Source organism: Nuphar pumila, chromosome 12, assembly GCF_984573655.1.
Source record: "Nuphar pumila chromosome 12, dmNupPumi1.hap1.1, whole genome shotgun sequence".
Classification (NCBI taxonomy): domain Eukaryota; kingdom Viridiplantae; phylum Streptophyta; class Magnoliopsida; order Nymphaeales; family Nymphaeaceae; genus Nuphar; species Nuphar pumila.
The window spans coordinates 13202278-13225779 of record NC_143260.1 but is presented as its reverse complement, the minus strand read 5'-3'; the positions used below and the strand labels follow the sequence as shown (position 1 = coordinate 13225779).

The 23502-nt window shown below is 34.6% G+C and overlaps 1 non-coding gene across 1 annotated transcript; it reads left to right on the top strand.

The window, feature by feature from the left end:
• Positions 1–7725: 7725 nt before the first annotated feature.
• TRNAG-GCC (transfer RNA glycine (anticodon GCC)) lies at positions 7726–7796 on the top strand. The gene has a single exon. It is a non-coding gene; the product is annotated as a tRNA-Gly (tRNA).
• The last annotated feature ends 15706 nt before the right edge of the window (positions 7797–23502 follow it).

The following is a 23502-nucleotide window of genomic DNA, read 5'->3' as shown; positions in this document are numbered from 1 at the left end:
AGATGAACAATCATTTGGAGAATAAAGTCACCAATGTAAGGTCGAGATAGATATATAAGATGAGAATCACAAGAAGGAACAGCAGTCTAGGGATTGCTGCCAATAGAAACCTCACTAGGGCTGACAACGGGTCAGGTACCTGAGCCATCAGGGTGTACCCGAACCTGTTCAAATAACAATTTGTCATGTTAGAGTTGGGGTTGGGGTTTTTCTAGGTCACGGAAATAAGATCTAAAACCCGAATCCATACAATTTCAGAAGTTTACACTTATTAAAATTACATATAAAACACTCACTTTGGGTATTGACAAAAATAATAACCCAAACCCAGCTCACATATTCCTCAAGTCAGGTTTGGGTTGATTCGAATATTATTCAAGTCGATACTTTTTATGTTCATACCTGAGAATTTGGGTTCGAGCCTACTCAGATGATACCCGGTACAAACTCAACCCATTGACAACCTTAAGTTCACATAAAAATTGACTAAGTATGGCATAAGCAAAGGACAGTGCACCATTTGTTCGACAATAAAACATTCTCCAGTGACCATGAACTAAGAATGCATCTGAATTAGGGGTGTCAACAGGTCGGGTCTGACCTGGACCAAACCCTATAGGGTTCTATGGTGACAAATAAGAAGACGCGATTAAGACCCGGGTCGGGAACTGAAGGCCCAATTAATACATGGACCCAAGTCTGGTTCATGTAATTCTTATCGAGTCCAGGTATGGTTTTTCATATAGTGAACCTGATTAGACCCGGGTCCAGACCCGATACCATACCCAAAAATCGGGACCAAGTCTGGTTTCGCTTGGGTTCGAACCAAACCCGACCCATTGACACCCCTAGTAAAAATGATAAAATATATTACGTTATCGGGTATGGTCTGAGTCTGATTCATGTAGTTATTATCAAGCCTGGGTATAGTTTCTCTTATAGTAGACCCGATTAGGTCCGGGCCTGATACCATATCCGAAAATCTGGTCCAAGCTTGGTTCCACCCAGGTCCTAACCAAACCCGACCGGTTGATACCCCTAATTTGAATACCTTAGACACAACATTCAACTTTGGATCTGGCATGGGCCATATGCTAGGTCCGAGATTTAGGATTTTGGATCACCAATCTAAGATCCGCCATTTCTCTTAAGATTCATTGTTTTCTGGCTCGAGGGGGGGGGGGGGGTCAGTAAGGATGTAAATGGTTCGGATTCATATCCGATGTGACCAATACCATATTTCACTAATCATATGTTGACTAAGAAGATTCAAATTCGGATGGTGAAAGCCTCATACCAGATATCTTTTTTTAACATGTAAATGAAATCAAATATCCAACAAGTTTAAATATTTGTCAAATCCGGTTACAAAAAGTCAACACCATATCTACATCCAATTATAATCGGATATGGTGTTGGCTTACCAAATACAACTAAACGTAATAGAATTCGGTTATACCAGATAAAATCTGATTCATTGACATCCCTAGGGGTCAGACTAAAGGTTCATGATTTGAGAACAAAAAATAACTGTACTGTACTGGTAAATTGACCCAATTATGTAAAAATTGTATGTTTTTTTGAGATTTAAAATCACAAATATCTGATATTGTTAGGACCTTTTTACCTTTAATAACGGCAAATTTAGCCCTTTTTTCAATAAAATTGTACCACCGGTTGGCTATGTCCAACACCCACTTAAATCCAGAATCATAAGTTTTTTTATGCGAAACGCTCATGAACTCACATAAATTTATTTACGAAATTTTGGTAAACTGAAACCACCAAAATCACAAATATCTTACGCTTTCGCATATACGTCAATATTTCATATAAATATATTTGCAAATATCCTACTTTTTCTTATATACTTCCTAAAATTATATAAATTTATGTGCAAAATTCCAGATATCACAAATATCATACTTAAATATTTGCAAAATTATAACAAATATGCAATAATTTTTTTTTGTGAATTCCTCAAATCATATATAAACCCACTAATTTCGTAAATAGTTTACTTTTTCGTATAGATTGCATGCTCTTGCATGAAGTTATTTGTGAATCTCTAGATATTATAAATATTATAATTAAATATTTATAAAATTATGGCAAATATATGATATTTCTTATTTTTTACGAATTTCTTGAATCATATATAAACCTATTGTGGTCCCCAACCTGTTTATTTTCACATAATCTAAGGCTTTTTTTTACTTTTCTCCCTAATCAGTGGTCTCTAGCCTGCTTCCCTTTCGACACCTAATATCGACAAAGTTTTTCAACTCATTTCCGTATATCATACTTGTTCACATATACGTTTCAAAATCTTGTAAAGTATATTTGTGAAAATCCTATTGATTGACAAAAATTAGACAGTTTTGCAAAATTGTTTCTTCATGTATAGGCAAGTCAATATGATTAATATAGAATTAAATACAGTTGGTTTGCACAAAATCAGATAGCTTGAAGTTTAACAATTACAAAGTTACATTCAATACATGAGCTCCATTACAAAGCTATAGTCAAAGTTTACCTTGATCCATTCAATTACAAAGTTTAACTTGATCCACCAAATTATAAATATAAGTTTAACTTGATCTATTAAAAATGTGCATAATTGTACACGTCTCAGCGAGTTAGACAGACATTTCCGACACCTCTCTAATCAATGTCTCCACCTTTTCATTGTGTTTTGCACCTTTAGAAGATCTTTTCTTCATGTGCTTGTAGAACTTAATCATACACTTTCTTATATTTGTGACATTTTGCTGAAAATAATCCTTTATTAGCAAACAACTTAATACAATGAACATCTCAAACTAATTAATGAACAACCGATATATAAACACATATATGTGTTAAGTTTAATCTTCAGTTTTTGCCAAAGTACTACATATACTGCATGATAAATATATCACAGTCATATCTGTAAAACGAGGAAATACCAAGTGAAAAACATGTACATGTACAAAATGAGTTAATAAACAAATGCAAAGTAATTACTCATTCTCTTGTTGAGGAATATCCTCAATCCTCTACGTCGTCCAATCTTTGTAACAGTCAAACCCAAATTGCGTTAAAAAAATGAAACTGCAATACATATGCAAAAAAACGAGATAACAACCATACACAAAAAAAGAGATAACAAACATACACACAAAAAAAGTATATTATTGAGAAGGTTATGCTATTGTACTGTTTGTTTGAAGTTTTTATCTGCTAAATATGTGTTTGGCGTAAAATTGTACAGCCTGGAGTTCTTTTTCTTCATGTACATTTCTCAAAAAACCTAGTGCTTGTTGCCATAGTTGAAAGGAACTGAGAGCTGCAACATAAATATAGTGTAATCAAATTATGCACATGAAAATATATTTATAAGTATGAAAAGTTGTGTAAAAACATATATTTTTAGCATCAAGAAAATGATACAACATGTCGTTGCTTTCTAAGCGATAGCTACCTTTTAGTTGAGATCATCTGCTATGAATAGACAAGGTTTACTAGTTAGATTTTATTAATCGGTGGTAAAACAATATAAATATCGATTTTATAGTTCATAGAGAAATACGGGGTAAGGTAAAAGATCTTTGACAAGTTATCCATTTTCTTGTTCTCGTTGTGAGTCACTTGGAGTCTTTCTACGAATCTTGCTAGATGATATATAGTAAATCTAGCGTGGTAACAAAAGAACAAACAAAATTATGTATAAATATAATAAAAAAATAAATAAATTAACTTGCAAAATTAACACTTACATCACTTACCAAGAAAGTTTGGTTACCAAACTCATGCTCTTTTGACTCTGGGGTGTTATCTTCTATAGCTTTTTCTTTAACTTATCCTTAACAACAAAATAAATTATATATAATTAATACCAAATATATATGCAGGATTCAAAAAATTATAGATTGTGCAAATAAAATATTACTTAAGAGTGTATGCCAATGCCTAGTCCTTATTGGGAACAAGCATGGTAACACAAGATGTCTTTTACGCCCAAGTGAGAGATGTAAGGTTATATGACCATAAGACATTCTTTAAGACGACCACCTCAAAGGTTGCACCTACCAACAACTAGGCCATGTAGACATGTGACAGATAAACTTTAACAGACATAGAAAATATGGTTACAGTGTCAAGTTCAAGGGTTGTGACTCTTTGGGGTTGAAGGGACACTTCTCCTATGTCCCAATCTAACCCTCTTTTAGGAATGCAAGAAAAGCCCTAGGAGCTGGTTCTAAAGAAGATGAAAGTGCACATAAGTATTTCTTGGATTATCGATTTTTTTGGATATAAAAAAATCACTCTAAAAGACTAAGAGATTGTGATCAAAGAACAATCCGAGATTTCTTAAGAGAACACACATTCGACCTTGGGTTCACCCTTCCACGAGTGCATAAAAAGTGCTAGCGAAACCATGCTGGATATCTTCGTAGTGCTCATGGTGCATGATCGGCCCATTATTGTAATAGTCCTAGTGAAATCTAACAAATATCAACAAGATTTTGAAATATCAAAATATCATGAATTTATTGTAATATTTTCAAAACCTGTATAATTTTGAGAAAATCATCCCATTTTAAAATATATCACATATTTTGAAAATATCAGGATTTTATAATAATATTAACCTGATATAATCATTTTGATATATTTTATGTTTATAACACTACAAGAAAAACCGAGAGTAGCGACAGATATTTGTGATGGATTTTTTTCATTGCAAATTAGCGACAGACTTAGCGAGAGAACATTATCCGTCGCCAATCTTTAAAATATTTTTGAAATTAGCGACAATACAAATTCTCTCTCAAATCCGTCGCCAATTATCGACAGATCAACAATAAAAAAATTTTGTCGCAAAAACTGTAGGAAATTAGCGAGGGATTTTTTTCGTCGCTAATTCATCGCTAATTAGCGACAAAAAAATTCTCTCACTAATTCCGTTGCTAATTTTCGATTTAAACCGTCCCACCTAAGGCGCAAAATTTTTCCTCTCTCCCCGTTCGAAATTTAAACTGATGTTTGATTTGAACCATTCCCAAATGAGCGCTCTTGTGAGCAATTTCTCTGCCTCTGTCCTAATCTTCCCCTTCGGCCCCATCAGATCCTTGGCGTCGAGGAGGTCAAGCGACCACTGGCAAGGCTCGCTGGACGATCCCGCTGGCCGATAAAGCAGAGCCTCGTGCTCGCCGTTGTAAGGCTCATCGAACAATCCCATTGGCCGATGTCGACCGCTGCGATGGCCGTCGAGCCGTCGCCCAACTTCGACGCAGCAGAGGGTGGGGGAATATCGATGAAGGGCATGCGGATCGCGGGGCGGCCGCTGTACATGGACATGCAGGCGACGTCGCCGGTGGACCCGCGGGTGCTGGACACGATGCTTCCCTTCTTCCCTGGCCGCTTCGGCAACCCTCATTCTCGCACTCACCTCTACGGCTGGGAGTCTGGTCACTTCCACGCCACCTACCTCCCCGTCGGCTCCGACAGCCTCCTCGACCTCGACCGCCTCCGCGACGCCATTCGCCCCGACACCGACCTCGTCTCCGTCATGGCCGTCAACAACGAGATCGGTCCATTCTGACCTCTGCGAGACCCAATCGAAGATCTTGGGGCCGAGGGAGTACGACTTCCTAGGATCTGGTGGTGGGTCGTCTTCCTCCTCCGCTGTCGCCGACGAATGGGTCCAAGTTCGACCTATTGCTGCCGGAATACCGCCCGACAGGGAGCAATTATTTTTTTTTAAAATTTATCGACGGATTAATGACGGATATTATCCGTCGCTAATTTAAAATAGCGAAGGACTCGCGACGAATATTATCCATCGCTAATTTAAAATAGTGACAGACTCGCGATGAATCATTTCCGTCGCTAATTCATCACAAATTAGCAACAGATTAACGATGGATAAGTTTTGTCGCTACTTAGCGTCGAAAAATTCGCGATGAAAGCTATCAGTCTCTAATCCGATGCTAATCTGTCGCTAAAATGTTTAGCGACGAATTAACGATGAATTTAGGTCATCGCTAATCCACAGGTTTCTTGTAGTGTAAATTATATTCTATTTTATGCATTCCTTATATAATTGTAAATTTTAAATATATTGATATTTTGCTAAAATTTTCCCCAGAAAATAAAGCTTTTTCAAATATGGCTAGATTATCCCACACGCACCAAGAAAATCCTGAAACCGAGATTTGTAACTGGGGCGAGTTATATCTTGAAATTTTGAACAATTGTGAAATGGACTAGCAGCAATTTAGCATGAATGATATTTTTTTTTTTAAATTTATGTGTATGGTTTCAGGTCCAATGACACGAATACGTGGTCATTTGAACTCAGGCAGAAAGGATTAATGAAGAATAACTTTTTAATTTTCACACGAGTAACAACCACCTCATGTTTTTTTTCTTCCTAAATTTATTAGTGATAAATATATATCTAATGATAGAACAGCCGCATTGAATTAATAACACTATACTTGCATGCAATAAGTTTAGAATAACTCAATTTTTATTAATTAACAATTAATACAGAAAATTCTTAATAAAAACGGCATCAATAAAAGCCATGGAATCAAACTTGTGTTGGCCTCATAATTTGTTAGAATAACAATAATAAATTCAATGTCAATAAATCCTGTGTACATTCAGAGGGTCAATGAAGCAAAATATATTAATTGAGATTTATTAACAATTTAATATAATAGAAACCTAAGTGATAAGAATTGCATATGTTTTTTATTTTGTGTGTGTGGTGCGGACAATGGCTTTAACACGCGTCACGTTCTGATTGACACGTAATATTTTTAAATTATTTTTTGGCCGATTGAAAATGATTCACTTAGAACCTGAATTGTACCGATACAGGTCCGATTCCGATACTGACAACATTGTATTTGTTACAATCTTTTGTACGTACAATCTAGTTGGGATCTGCTGATGCAAGTTGTTTTAAGTTCATCATTTTCAGTTGAGAGAGAATTGACTCTTGTTCTAGTTTTTAATGATTTTTTTTTAAACATTTATGGCTGTTGATTTTTCAATCGTGGAAAAAAACTGCTCCTGCACTGGAATCCCAATCAAATGGAATATATATATATATATATATGAGTCCGTGCTAAAACCCATTTGGTGCTAAATGGGTTTTTCTGGCTTTTTTTTTGTTTTGTTTTTAAATTTTGACCGTACAGATGTGATCTATGTATTTGATTTTAGAGGGATCAGCTCTTGAAGCGATTGAGTTCAACGCATGGGTGGGTTTTTATGAAGTTCGAAAAATCAACGGTCCAAAATCTTTGTAAATTTTGGAGGCTCCAAACATCATTTTTTTCATCAAAAACACATGATCCAGGTGTGGATTCTTAGTAAATCGAGAACACATGATCCCCCAACACATTTATGGGGGCAGAACTCCATAAAAAGCATCAGAGAAGCCTGAAAAACCCATTTAGCAGGAGGTTCAGCACCAAATGGGTTTACCACGGACCCATTTTCCTATATATATATATCACATTCATGGGTCAGATTTACTAAAAAAAAAAAAGCTGTATGTACGTGTGTCCCATTAATTACACAAAACATAAGTTCTGGAATTTGGCAATTTCAGTGGGTTTGGTAACTTTCATTAAATTATCTTTACTTTTAGTTAACATCCGAGTAGCGGTAGCTCTCAATAAGATAAGTAATATATAAATATAAAAACGATTTTGTCAACGCCAAGCACCAGTGGTCTAGTGGTAGAATAGTACCCTGCCACGGTACAGACCCGGGTTCGATTCCCGGCTGGTGCAATTTTTGTGTGTCTTTTTTTCTTTTTCCTAGTTTCCCCTTGTTTTTTTTTTTAAATATTATAATTAATAAAAAAACTATTTTGATATTTTAATTTGAATTTTGTTATTAAAATATTAACATATGAGCCGTACGAATCATTGTTGGAATCCACGTATCCAAGCGTGTCACCAGGGACATGCCAAAATGGTGTGTCCCTGTGACACAGCTGGGAACCATGACACTATCATTGATCGAAGTTTTTTTTTGGAGAAATTTTCAAAGCCACACCTGAGTTATTAACTACGATAAAAATTATGCTCTGTTAATTAAACTCATACTTTCATCAATTTAACTTTTAGCCTAAGTTAAGGTTCGAGGATAAATTCACTAATTTACCTTCAAAACTTTTTTTCTTTTGTTAAGCTAAGTGTGGTAAGCTCTTCCTCTTGCCCACCATTTGTGGATTGCTATGGATTTACCCACAACACATCTCATCACATCACATGGGCTGCCACAATAAGAGTTTACTCCATCTTTCTTCCACTATTATTTTCACCTCTCTTGCTCTTGGGTTTGGTGGACCACCCCCCTCTTTCTCTCATCTGGTCAACCACCTCTCTCTCTCTCTCTCATTTTCTCACATTTTCTATTTTGTTTTTTATTTAGAATCATATCAAAACTTCTCGTAGGCAACATTTTCTTTTCCTGTGAAATTTTTTCTTGACGCCAAACATGAGTGTTTGAATATGAATAAATTTTGGAGAAATGAAATTCTAATTACCATATTCACTTGTTTGGATTCATTTGTGTGTGTGTGGCAATTAGAATTTCAAATCTCTTAAAATCTCTTATTAGAGTTCTCACTTGAAGAGGTGAGAACTTTAATTCTCATAGCACTAATCAAGGCACCTGCCGTGGTTCTTTGTCTTCCTTTCCTCCTCTCTCTCTTCTCTCTCCTCCTCCTTCTCTTCCTCTTATCCCCTTTCTCTAAACCGAAAGCAAGTAGAAGAAAAGAGAGACACAACAAATACGTTGTTCAACACTCTTGGTCTACATCCACGGTAAAGTAATCTCTATTTTTGCTCAACTTTTGTTTCCTTTAGTTTACATTTTATATCACCATCTCCACTGTTATAGATAGGATTAACTTTCCTTTGTTACTAACCATTTTCTTCTTTTGATAGGACTCTGCAGGATGAGATGTGATACACGAGAATTTTCTATAATATTTCTTAGAAATAAAGATGCCATTTATAGTTTTAGTTCTTATTTGGGTTTTAATTTGGATCTAGGATGGATGTCGGATAAAATATGACCCAACTGACATTCTTAAATTCATATACAATTTAATATTCTAATAATTGGATCTTTAATATTCTAATAAATAAATCTCAATTTGGACTGGAATTTGTTTTGAATCTCAATTTGAATTAAATATGGATTTGAATTGCAAATGGATTACACATGAATCTGAATTTGGTAGTAAATTGAATTTGGATTTTATTAAACATGAATTTGAATTTGAAATGCAATTGAATTTGGATTTAATTGAATATGAATATAAATTTAGAATTGAAATGAATTTGATTTGGAGTTTATTTAGAACTTGGACCCATAGGGTAGGACAACCCTACGTGGATCTCTCTTGGGTATTGGATCCAATTATGGGGTAGATCCAAATAAGTCAAAGTAATCCAAGGGAGTGAGACGTCCCCACTTACTTTCTAAATTAAACTAGTTATATGGTAAGGAGATCCTAATTAAATATACCATTAGGAATCTTAATTAGATAGAATTTAATGTAAGAAGGCATGTATATGAGAATTTAAAGTATACTTTAAGGAAGGTCACAAAGAAGGCAAGTTTGGAAAAAAATTACTCCCACACATTTTAGAGAGTCCACATTAGAGGAGGTTTTAAAAACAAATTAAGTTTCTATTTCCTTGATGTGAAAAGTCAACACCTCTATAAAATAGAGAGAGACCCTCACACACCCCCTATCTCCCTATTCTTTTATTTGTTTCTTTTTCTCTTCTTCTCTCTCTCTTCACACCCATTGGGAGGAGACACCATTAAAGAGAGGTTGCTACATATTAGAAGTATAGCTGCTATTGGAAGGAGGTTCCAACCTTGAGAAGAGTACACTTGATCCATTGGTCCATCTTCCATAATTTTTTAAGGTGTTCCTAGTTCCAATAGATCTTGATTAAGGTAGAAATATTCTAATTATGTGTGTGCATAGTGTCAAGATGCATATTATATGCATGTTGTGTAGGATCCACGTATGCATGTTAAAATATTCATATCAATCATGTATATTACATAGGACTGATATGACATGGATCATAATAGGTCAAAGTTCTAAAATAAATTTTGGTGAAAATCGATTTTGGAGCAATGAACGTATTTTTTTCTTCATAAAAATGATGTTGATAGTATAGATTTGTATGTAATATATTAAATCCTTGTTAAATCTAATATTGGATGTATAAATATGAATTAATATTTAAAAACTCTAATTATACAAAAATCAATTGAAGGTGTTTTGATGTCTTTTTGAGAAAATAGGGTTATACTATTTCAAATTTATAGTTTAGCTTATGATTCATGTATGAACAACATATAGAGATTTGAATTCATGTTGTATATGCTATCACTTGTATATAAATGCTTTAAAATATAAAATCCTTATTGAAAAGATCAATTTTGGTGTATAGATATCTTATTTTGAGAAAATCAAGTTTTCTTATGAAAATACATTGAATCTTGCATGTTATTCATATTATGAATTTGATCTCATTGATTACAACATGTTAGGATGTGTATATGCATGTGTATGACATGTTTATATTGAATCAAAGTCATAAATTATATGTTTAAGGTGTTTTATTTATGAAAAACATGTATTTAATTATATATTTGTTAAAAAAATATTTTGTCTTGTGATTTCTATTATGATCAGTTTTAAAGAAATTTATTATTTTCCAAAATGGTGAATCTAAAAATTCTTAAAATTTTAGAGAGATGTTTCAATCTTATAGAAGCAATCCTATAAAAAAAATTGGATTCATTTGAGGTCTGAATTAGAAGATATAACCTCTGCAAGTCAGAACAAAATTTCTATTCTGACAGAAGTTTTGTAATGGTTGCATATTTTTGTTAATTTTATTTCTCTCAATTTGTTCTATGTTTATGGCTAATATTTATATATATATATTAGTTTATATAATTAAGAACACATAATAAAAAACTTGTGCACAAATTCATTACATTTTGTGAATTAAAAATAGTGAAGGATTATTTCAGAAATTAAAATTTATGGAACATCGTCTATCCAAGAACATGAACGGACTGTAGTGTGTAGATTTTAATGATCAGTTGAGATAAAGTTTAGACCTGATTTCTTTTGAATTTTTTTTAGATACACCCAATTAACTATAGAAAAATTTACAAAATTTATTTCATTTTGTAAATTCGTTGATTGATGGTTCTTGTGTAAAGCAAAACTGAACAGATCTGTTATGTGAACAAAAAACCAGTTTCAGTAAAAGATTCTTTTTTTCCTAATCCAAAATAATATTGGACCCAGGTTTTCGGCTGTAGATAGCTAACACATCTATGCATCTAATATAAAAAATTTAGATTTTAATTCATTATATTCTAGGCATGACAGCATTTACACTGACTGATAAATTTTGTCCATGCAATTCCGAATTGAAACTCTTGTTTGCATACTTGTCATGGTTTAGAAAGTATACCGGTTAGATAGGTCTGAGTTTCAGAGCTGGACCAGATGAACATACACACTATTAGAGTGCAATGTGTAGACCAGTTAGACAGTTGTGCCTATACTTAGGATCATGTATTGATTAACATGCTGTAAATTTTCTGTATTATGTTAAAATGGATTGTATGCTTAATTAATATGCTTATATAATTACATGATATGCAACATGAACTTATGATATGCAAGATGATGTTATGATATGCATCATGATGATATATATTGTTGTTATATGCTATGAGACATGATATGCATATTTGCACAAGTGAATGCTTATAAATGAGCCTATGGTTTGAAGAGCCGATTTAGTGCTATGAGAGCACAAATTTGATATATTTATTATTCTTATGTTATGATGTATTGTAAGACATGAAGAGACATGCATGCAAATGTTAATAAATGAATTTTAGTTCAAAAGAATCAACATGGTACTATTAGTGCACAAATGTACCTTGGGTGGCATGCACAATGATGTGCATATTCTAAATGAAGAATGAAGAATGATGAATGATGATGTACATGTTCTAAATGGATAATGATGCACAATGATATGCATGTGTAAACTGAATAATGATACTTGGATGATGATGCACTTTTAACTACTTGGGGGATGATGTCCTTTGACTGATCTGGGTGATAATACCCTTGATTAACTTGTCTCGCTAAGGTGATGATGCTCGATGATGCCACACAATGGTTGCTTAAGGTGATGATGCTCTTGGTCGCTTGGATGATGATGCCCTTGATTGATTTGGATGATTAAGGTGATGATGCTCGATGTTGCCCCCAAAAATATGTGTATACCATGTTAATAAAATATAAATTGTGTAAGGGTGAAAATAAACATGGTATAGCCTTTAAGTTCGATATTTATTGGTAATAGTACCCACAAGGGGATTCATGAGGAAACTTAAATGGATTGCAAGTAATACGTTCATGTATTCAAAAGTAAGTGATAGTATGGAAGATAAAAGCTACATCATATACTATGCATTGGTTCATGTATCACATGTGATTGCAAGTACATCAGAATTGGTTTACGTACCATGACATTCTCTAAGGTTGAGGTTTGTTTGATTTATGTCTCAATATTTCATATGAATAATCAAGAACCTATTTTTGTTTTTTGGCATGTTGTATAAATGTATTGACTATGTATATTTTGTGGAATGCTTTGTGATGATTATATTGCAGTATACATGTTATAAATGATGTTTGATAACATGTTCTTAATGAGGTAATTATTATTTTTTGCATATATGTGAAATGAATGTATATGCCTATATATAATTGGTTCTATACTATTATTATGTTTTCTATTGAGTCTCGATGAGTCTGATCCTAATTATTAAATATATAGGCATGGATTGAAAAGCCGAAGGGATGACAGGATGTCGTGGGCAGTGTCAGGAGCCAAATATTTTCAATTCTTGAGATTATGTTTTGAAAAATATTTATGATTTATTTATACTTGATCTACTCTGTTGAATTTATTATTTGTGTAAGGACTGAATTGATTTAAACAATAAATTTTATGATCCTTTGATTCAATCTTGTGTTAAGTAAATGACCTATAACTTTTCTAAGATTTTAACCAAAAGTAAAATTATGTTTTTGATGTTTATTAAATAATTTTCTTTATGGAATATGGTCAAATCACTTTTTGTCTGTGGTTATTTCAAACTGGGCCTGGTACTTGGAAGCTAAGACACACACACGCTTGCACTCACGTGAGCCGTCTAGTAGTTGGTACAGTTAGAGCGTAGCCATTGGTAAGCCCATTGCATCATTATATATTGAAATCAATGTTTTAAAAAAGAATCTTGTATTTTCGGGTTAAAATTTTTGGGGCATTACATAAGATGAGTTGACTAAATGATCTTGCTCGCTATTCACGTTGACGTTGTTTTGAATTGTTCGAAATGAACTGGCTGAGCTGAACAAATGATCATGTGCATCATTTGTATTTGTAACAACATGTAGTTGGGATGAGCTGGACAAATGGTCCAGCGTATCATTTGTAATAGTCTATGGTAAATGGGTAAGGTTGGTTGGATCATATCTGATAATACCCCCCCTTCAAGCTGGGTGTGGGGGAAATCCACAACCTAAGCTTGGTTCTTAGAGAATAGAAAACCACCTTGGTAAGGGGTTTTGTAAAAATGTCTGTGACTTGAGCATGAGCGTGGACGAATCGAGTTTCTAATCGTTGTTGAGCCACTTTTTCACAAACAGAATGATAATTTATCTCAATATGTTTAGATCGATTATGAAAAGCATGATTAACAGACATGTGAAGAGTTGGCATGTTGTCACAGAAAATAGTAGGAGCCTGTGGGATGAAAAGTCCAAGGTCGCGTAGGATGAACGCGATCCAAGTTAGTTCGGCTATATAGATGTGAGGGCACGATATTCAGCTGCGAAGCTAGATCAGGCAACCGTATGTGGTTTCTTTGCACTCCATAAAATATACTTTCTTCCTAGATTAATGCAATAACCAATAGTTGATCATCGAGTAATAGGGTAGCCGACCCAATCTGCATCAAAAAATCCATATAAGACCAAAAGATTGCAGGCAAGAAATTGAATGACATAGTGAATATTTCCCTTAATGTAACGTAAGATCCATTTAATCAACTGAAAATGATACTTTGTAGGAGCATGCATAAACTGACAGACAAAGTTAACATTGTAGGAGATGTCTAGTCGTGTATTGAAGACTCCCAACAAGGCTTTGGTAAAACCGAATGTCTTCAAATGTTTCATCCTGTAGAGGTGAGTGAGGTCATCCAATCATAGGTATAGAGATAGGCCTGTAATCAAGCAATTGTGCTTTTTCTAAAATTTCATAGGCATATAGAGTTTGATTTAGAAATAAGCCTTCATGGAAGTGTCGAACTTGAATGCCAAGGAAATGGTGAATGATCCCCAAATCTTTCGTAGCAAACTCATGGTTGAGTTTATCAATAACTGTATCAAGAAATCGTGGGCTGCTACTATAATATCATCTACATATAGTATAAGGTAGATAGACCCTTGATTGTTGTTGCAGATGAAAAGAGATGAGTCAACAACACTATAGTAAAATCTCATAGCCAATAAGAATATACTAAATTGGTCAAACTAGGTTTTGGAAGATTGTCGAAGACCATAGAGAGCACATCTCAGTTTGCACACATAATCTCGATGATTAGGGTTTCAAAATTTGGGTGGCTGTTCTATGAATATAGAGTCATCTAAAAATCCATGCAGGAAATTATTTTTAATGTCAAGTTGTCAGATTTTTCATCCTTTAGCTAGAGCTATAGAGATGATAATTCTAATGGTGGTTGGTTTAATGACGGGTGAGAAGGTTTCAAGAAAATCGATGCCAGATAACTGAGTGAAGCCCTTAGCAACAAGGCGATCTTTTAAACGTTCAAGAGAGCCATTTGCTCACAATTTGGTCTTAAAGACCCACTTGCATCCAACGAAGTTCATGTTAGAATCTTTTGGAACAAACACCCAAGTGTGCATTTGTTGCAGAGCATGTGTTTTATCTTACATTGCTTGATGCCAACCAGGATGTTGTAATGCAATTTTGACACTATTAGGTTTAGTGGGAATGTCAATCCTGGCTAGAAAATATTTAGGGTCGGGCTTCACGATTCCAAGCTTCTCACAAGTCATCATGTTATGGGTATTAGAGGATGGGATATTGTTATCATTTGAAGCAGAATTGGATTCAATAATGTTCAGACCAATGTGAGTAATATCATCTTGCCCTGCGTAATTGGTATGTTGTTCAAAACCAGCGACAACATGATTTTGATATCCTTGAACTCCTTGAACATGTTCCCCTTGTTGCCTATCATCCTCGGTGGCATCTGTAAATGATGTGAGATCATATTCAATATAGGTTTGATTTTTATAATCAACATTGACGATAAGTGATTGAGTCTGTTGTTTGTTTTGATGATCAACATTCTCAAGACCTAAAACCCATTAAAAAAATATAGCTGCTTCACTGTAATTACCTAAGCCCTGAGTATCCTTTCGAAATGGCAGATTGAGTTCATCAAATATGATGTGTCTGCTTATGTACATGTGTCAGTTTCAAGATGTAGGCATTGATAACCCTTATATGTTTCACTATATTGCATGAAGATACAAGGTAATGACCTTGGTTCAAATTTATGTTTCGCATAATCTCGAAGATGCGGATAACTTCGAGATCGTAAAATTTGCATGTAAGAGTAGTCTGGCTTCTGGTTGAATTTTTTTCAAAGGAGAGATCATGCATAGAGCTTATGTAGGGATTCTATTTAAAAGCCAAGCGGTGGTGAAAAAGGCTTTAACCCAAAATTTAAGAGGGATCCCAACATAAAACATCATGGAGAGGCTTAGTTCAACAATGCTTTGATGCTTTCTTTTGACACGTCTATTTTGTTCACGTGTTTTAGGACATGACATTTTATGGTGAATGTCATGATCTCTTAAATATTTCTAAAAATGAGCACCAATAAATTCACCTCCATCGTCTTATTGAAAGATTTTGATATTTTTCTGAAAATGGTTATTAATCATCTTATGGGATTCACAAAACCAAGCAAAGAATTCATATTTTGATTTCAAAGGATAGACCCATGTGAATCGTGAATAATCATCAACCAAAACAACATAGTACTTAAAACCTTGAACAAAAATAATTGGGGTTAGACCCCATAAATCATAATGCACCTTTTTAAATGGTTCGCTATAAACAGACATAGATGTAGGGTAAGGGAGACGACAAGACTTAACAACGGCACAACTAGAGCATATGACATTACTTTTAATAACTGAACTTGAAATAAAAAAATTTCTTCACAAAAACTCAATTATTTCCATATTGAGATGTCCAAAATGTTGATGCCACGTATCAAGATCCACACATTAATGATTGGAAAAGAACACCTCCTTATTTCTTTGAACTATGACATATAGATCACCTCTTCTATGACCTCAGTTCAAGTTCTCATGTCCTTTATCATGAAATGATCAACACATAATTCAAAAGTTAGATCCTAGTCGGTGGTCAAAAAACTCACTGATATAAGGCTCTTTTTTATTTTCGAAATGACTATGACATTGTCAAGATCTATGTTTTCCTTTACCAGTATCTACAAACAAACATTGACCCAACATGGATTATTTTGAGTCCATTGTTGTTCCCAACCACAAATTTTTCATACCCATGATCAGAGATAATTTGATCGAGATTACCTGGATCAATTGTTACATGAGAACTTGCACCGTTGTTAGGAAACTATGAGTTGTCTTAATTGTCAAAGATAGACATAGTGACAAGAGCTTGTGGGATGTCTTCAGATTGATACATCTGATTGAACCTGTGGTAACACTTAATAGTAGTATGATTGGGTTTGAAACATATTTAACATGCAACTCCTTTGCCTTTCTGATTGTTATTTTGCCCAAAATGTTGTCGTCCTCCTTGATTGTTTTATTTTTTAACTCCTATGCATCTGTCAAGAATATTGCTGCCCAACTTGAGTAAACTCAGGTCGTCACCTCCTTTGTTATAGCTTCTTCCTTTGTTTTCGATAAAAAGGTCATATTCTGGTTTGCGTGGCTAGTATTGTCTTCTGGTTGTAAAGATTTTCTTGTTTCGTGACTTTGAAGGAGAGAAACAAGTTGGTTATAAGAAGGAATATGAGATTTTATCATGGCGGTAACAAATGATTCATAGTTGTAACCACCACTGCCTAATGGCCGAACGTCTCTCAAGTGGAGCGCAAAAAACTGCCTAATTTCGACGATCCTCCTAGCACACCTCTCCGCCAAACACCTATCACACTACACATGCCGTTCTATGGTGGAATAGTGGCTGGTCCCATCTCTGGCTACACCAAAACACTCGCCCCTCTATCGAATAAGAAAAGAGAGAGAGAGAGAGAGAGAGAGAGAGAGAGAGAGAGAGAGAGAGAGAGAGAGAGAGAGAGAGAGAGAGAGAGAGAGAGAGAGAGAGAGAGGAGTCATCAACCCTAACAGTGGATGCCCTTTTCGGGAAATCAAAAGTCATTGAATTAGACTTCTTACTCAGTTACTACTCACTAACATTCCCTTTTTAGATGTTTTCTGGACGAGAGACATAAATGTGGGCACAAATACATTAAAACCTTTTTTACAATAAAATTTGTTCTAAAACCTTTTTGTCTAACCACGTATCAAACTTTTTCTCTGTGTCATAACATAAATCATCAGTCAATAGGGTATTGTTTCTGAAAAAAACAATATTTAAGAGAGATTAACTTCAACATATTACACAAGGTTTAGATAGAGAGAGTAATTTCAATAAACTTTTTATATTACGTACATATCCTACCTCTTTCTTTGATAGATAAATAGGTATTGGTACATACATGACACTTTATTTACTCATCATCTTTATAATACAAGATAACAATTTTTTATAACCAAATTCAAGGATCAAAGTAAACAAGCAGGCAAAAGAGAGACACATAAAATTGAATTACAAAAAAGAAACAAAATATATATTCAAAATATCAAAATAACTTAAAAATAATGTCATTGTTCACTCGTTATCTTTATAATACAAGATAAACAAAAGTTAAACTATTAAATTCAAGGCTAATAATATACCAAATTAAGGAAAAAAGTGAGCAAATGAGACTTATGAAATTAAATTAAATAAAAGTTCAAAATAGGCTATTGAATATGAAAAAATAACTTTAGAAATATGTCATTGTTTTACCAAATAACTGATTAATGCCAAAATAGCTTATTCATGCCACTATTTCAAAAAATAATTAATTCAACTGTTACAAAGAGTGAAACTTGTGCTTACTAAAAAATCTTGTTGCCAATGATTTGTTTGATGCTCAAAAACTCGCTAATGATATATCGTAATATGATAAAGATAAGGCAAAAACAATGACACCTCACCAAAAAAACTTGTCGGGAGAATAGGTTGGGGACCACAAAACCCTCACTAAGAAATTCTAATGTTATGTAAAAATGATTCTCAAATGTGAAATAGAGTTTCATACATACAAAGTGACGCATTTAATGCACATACGAAGGTTCACAAACATTACGTGCGATGGTCAAGAGATTCTTAAAAAAGTCATGAAAATATTTTTGAATCACATGTTATATGTGGATGTTTGGAATGTTCACAACTGTGGTCAAAAGTTCCGTATGCACAAAAGACGTTTGCGAGTCATTTATGCAAACGATAGAAGGATATCCGCAAATGTATAATATGTATAAGTAAGGACATTCCCATGTTAAATATATTTGTTTTGCATTAACAAGAGTTCTACATATAATACTTGCAAATTTGAAACTTTTGTGAATGTCTGACTTTTGTGGATGTAAGTTCAAACTTTATGAGATTTGGGTTAAAGGAGGTTCACATTTTATGTGCATGAGGGTCAGGAAGTCCATAAATGCATGACACGAATCAATCAAGCTTGAATAAAAAAACATGTGAATGTTAGAATATTCACAACACATGTTTGCGAAAGTTAGAACACACTTGCAGACGTACGTCAAGACTTTATGCAAGTTTTAGTTAAAGGAGGTTTGCAAGGTATACATGTGAATGTTGTGACGTCCATAAATGTGTGACATAGACCTACTGAGCTTGAATCATAAAACATGTGAAGTTAAAAACATTCGGAACACTAACTTATGAGAGTCAGATATATATTTGTAGAAGTATGTCTTGACTTTAAGTGAGTTTTTAGTTAAAAGATGTTCGCATAACATTTGCTTGAATAATAAGACTACCACAAATGTATGAAGCGAACATGTCAAGCTAAAACTTTTAAATTCTATAAGGTTCGCATCAGGCTTGCGAACCTCAAGAGATGTGAATCTTTTATATTGGGATTCAAGTTAGCCATGTTCATAAATTTTTTTATATAAATTTTATCAGGTCCGCGAAATGTTCATATAGATCTTCTTTTTATTGAGATGTTGCAACCTTCATACAATGTATGTATCTATCATATGAACATCAACAGGTTTGCATGTGCCAAAGGTAAAAATGTCTTAAAAAAGTTGAGGATCAAACATTGTTGACATGTGGAGGATTTCTGCAAATTGTGATGTATTTTTTAAATTACACTATTTTATAAGGACAATACAATTATTTTACTGTAATATTATTCTTGCTCATGAGTTAGTAGACTCCCTTTTTTGTAACTCCAAACCAAATATGATGTTTAAATCATATATGACCAAAGCATATGACCCGATCGATTGGGCATTTTTAGAGAAGTCTATTATTATTTGGTTTTAGCAGCTGGTGGGTGAAGAGAACTGTGCTTTGTTTTAGCAGTGCTTCCTTTTCTATGACCATTAATTGGAAGGTAAGGAGGAATTTTTTTAGTACAGGACAACAACATTCTGGACCTGCTTTATCAGTTCTAGAGATTTAAAATTTTGGCGATGAACAAATCGTGCAATGTCTTTGCTGGAACTCTTACTAGTTTAGCTATAATTAATAGATTAATTATAATATATGGAAAGATAAACCCTCTGTCTGGTTTCCAGTTGAACTTAGGCTCTATTTGAAAACTACTAGCTGGGATAGGAAGTGCCATTTAAGAAAGTAGGAACTGCCAAATCCTGGATTTGGCAGCTACGACCAAGAGGTGGTAGCTATGGATTCCATTCTTTAGTATAAATACAAAGGAGAGAGGACCTCACTTCCCATCTCAAATGCATAAACACCCATCCCAGCTATCAGTCTCCAAACGACCACTGCAAGGTGGTTTGACCAAGTTTTTGCCACATGCATTAACTCCTATCCCAGCTCCTAGTTTCCAAACAAGCCTTAATGTTTCAAATGTAAGACATTGAGTGGTTTCTTGATTTAATGAACAGGCAGGGAGGGGTATGCCTAACTCCAGCTTTATCATCAAAAAGAAAAAACTATGCTCTAGATACAGATTAGATCAATGTCTGACCATGTGTGTGCTGGATCTTGAAATATACAACAAACTTTGAACTAGATCTTGAAATAAGTCGGACAAGGACAGACCAGCTTTGACCAACAATCAATAGAACGAGCTCACCCAATTAATAGGGATCAAACAAGAATTCAATACTGCCAAGTTTGAAATGCTCCTTTATGAATAAGCTTTACTACTATTATGATATACATCCCATGCTATAGGGTTTTCTAATTCTTAATTTGAACATTAAGCACGTTAAGACTCTGTTTGGGAGACGGTAATTAAATGGATTTGATGAAAATGAGTTGGAATAAAATGGAGAGAAATGGATCTTGAAAGAATTTGAGGAATTGGACTTGTTCGGCAGCACCCTCAATTCTTTTAAAAACTTGGGCTGACCAACTCTATTTTCTTCATCTTATTTAGAGACAACCGTCGTGTAAGAGAAATAAAGACTTACACATAAAAAAAGGTAAGTAGGGTTAGTCAATGGGTCGGGCAGCCGGCTGTCCAAGCCGACCCAGTCAACTATGGGCTGGATTTGGGTCAAAGTATGAGTCAGGATTTTAGACCCTAACTCATAGCTACCTGCTAAAAAATGGCCCATTATACAATGGGTCGGGCAACAGGCTACTAGATCAACCTGATGGACCTAAGCTACCTAATTAATTGCTTTAGTAATATGAAAACAAATGCTAATAGCTGCATCAATTGTATTGAAGCTAATATGAAATTGGAAATTTTATGAGTTTCATTAATTCATTGCTTTTGAAATTAATTTGTTAACTTAATTTTCAAAATAACTTACAAACAGGTAAGCTGGTTGGATGGGCCGGATAAATATTGGTCCAGGCCAGTGGGTCGAGTCGTGGGTTGCCTTTCAAATATAAGTCCATTAAGAACTGGGCCAAAATCCAGCCCATTAATAAATGGGCTGGTCTGCTTTCGGGTCAGTCGTGGTCAAAGCCCAATGGTCCGAGCTCCAAATAAGCTTGGACTGGGCCAGCCTGATGCCCACACCTAAAGGTAAGATGAGAGTTGACAAACATCAAGCTTTACTAGCCTTATTAGTGGCCACAAGTTTTTCATTTCAACTAGAGTCTTCAGAAATAAGGACTTGGCAAATATATCCTCTGAAAAATACTTGGAAGAAAATATAAGTAGGATAAAACTTTTATGAATAAAAAACTCAAATGTTCCTACATCTGGTTTTTTTTCCCTAAATAAATGATCTAAAATAGTCCAAAAGTTTAATTTTTCTTTTTTCATGTTTGCTAGAAACATTGAGAAACGCATGGGTCCCACAGTTTTGGAATATGGTTTTTCTTCTTCCAAAACTTTATTCTACAATCAAGCAAAGGAAACCAAAAACAAGGGAAAAATAAAGAATGACATAAATGGACTAACCTCCCCATTTTTATAAATCCATCAATTAGTCCTTCCCAAACAAGTGGTACTAGGGATGCAGACTCGGGCTCGAACTTGTCCATGAACATAAATGAGTCGAGCTTGAACACAAGTCTAGGCTCAGTGTGCATAAATAAGCCGAGCTTGATCAAGCTGTTGAATTTGGTTAGACTCGAAAAGCTCGTGTACACCTCTAAGTGGTAGTCTACATCAGTCATTCTCTCTGATCGACGACACTTTCAAACCGCTCCTAAAAATGTCTAAAGAAGCAACAAGGGGGGAAATTGGTGGAAAAGAAAATTGCTAATTATCGACTGAGCAACCCAACTATGCTTGGTTCAATTTGATATTGCAAAACCTTTTGGATTTTGGAGTTATGGATGGATTTTGCACATGGTTTTCAAATCTAAATGTGAAAATGTGTCAATTTGGTCACGTTAACCCTATGATACATTTCATCAAGTTGGAATCACTTTTGGGTATTACCAGAAAAATTGCAACAAAAACATGAGCATGGAAAGGGTGCAATCACATGGCACAAATTTTGTGCATTAAGCACCTGATAGCCCTCCATCAGGCCTTGGGCCTCACAACTGACAGGCATGTTCTCAAGATGGTGATTAATGCACAAATATTTGTGCAATCATATTTGACCCCATCTTTTCACCAAAAACATGACATTCAGCACAATAAAGTAGCGAAAATAAAGTCTTGTATTTGACTGTTTTGTGCCATAAAAGTTACTAAAATATTAATGTATTTGATGGTCTTCAAAACAAGTTGAATCAAATTGAGAGGCATCCATTTGGAAAAAAAGTTCCAACCTTTGGCTCCGGGGCATGTTTGAAGGTGGGAAAGATGTGATACAAAATTAAAAAATCCGTATGGATTTTCCGACCCTTTCAAACAAGAGACCTTTTTTTTTAGAGTTTTTCTAAAAAGTATAATTTTTGATAGAAAACATTCCTTCACGAGAAAATTTTGTAGACCCTTTCTCCATCTCGCCACCCATTACCATCCATCTTCACCACCACCCACCATCCATCTCACTACCATTACCCACATCCTGAAAAAACGCCCTCCCTATAGTTTTTCACCATCTATCTCACTACCACCGCTACCACCCACCATTACCCACCTCTCGACAAACTGCACAAGAGAAGCTCCACTAGTACCACCTCACAATGATTTTCACCACCATCCATCTCACCACCACCACCACCCACCCACGTGCCAAAAAATCGCCCTCCCCATCATCCATCATTACAATCTATCACCACCCACAATCAACCACCTCTCAAAAAATGATACCAAAAAAACTCCACCACCACCACCCACCTCCCAAAAAACCACACCGAAGAAGCTCCACCACCACTCCCTCCTCCTCTCTCTCATTTTTAATATTTTTTTATTTTATTTTTTTTATGCTACCCAAACAAGCAAAAAAAATTATTTTAAAAAAAATATATCATATCAAAACTTTTCATAAGCAAAAGTTTATTTTTCTATCACAGTTTTTCTTGCTTTCAAACGTGTCAAGCTAGTCGAGGATTCATAAAAAGATATCAC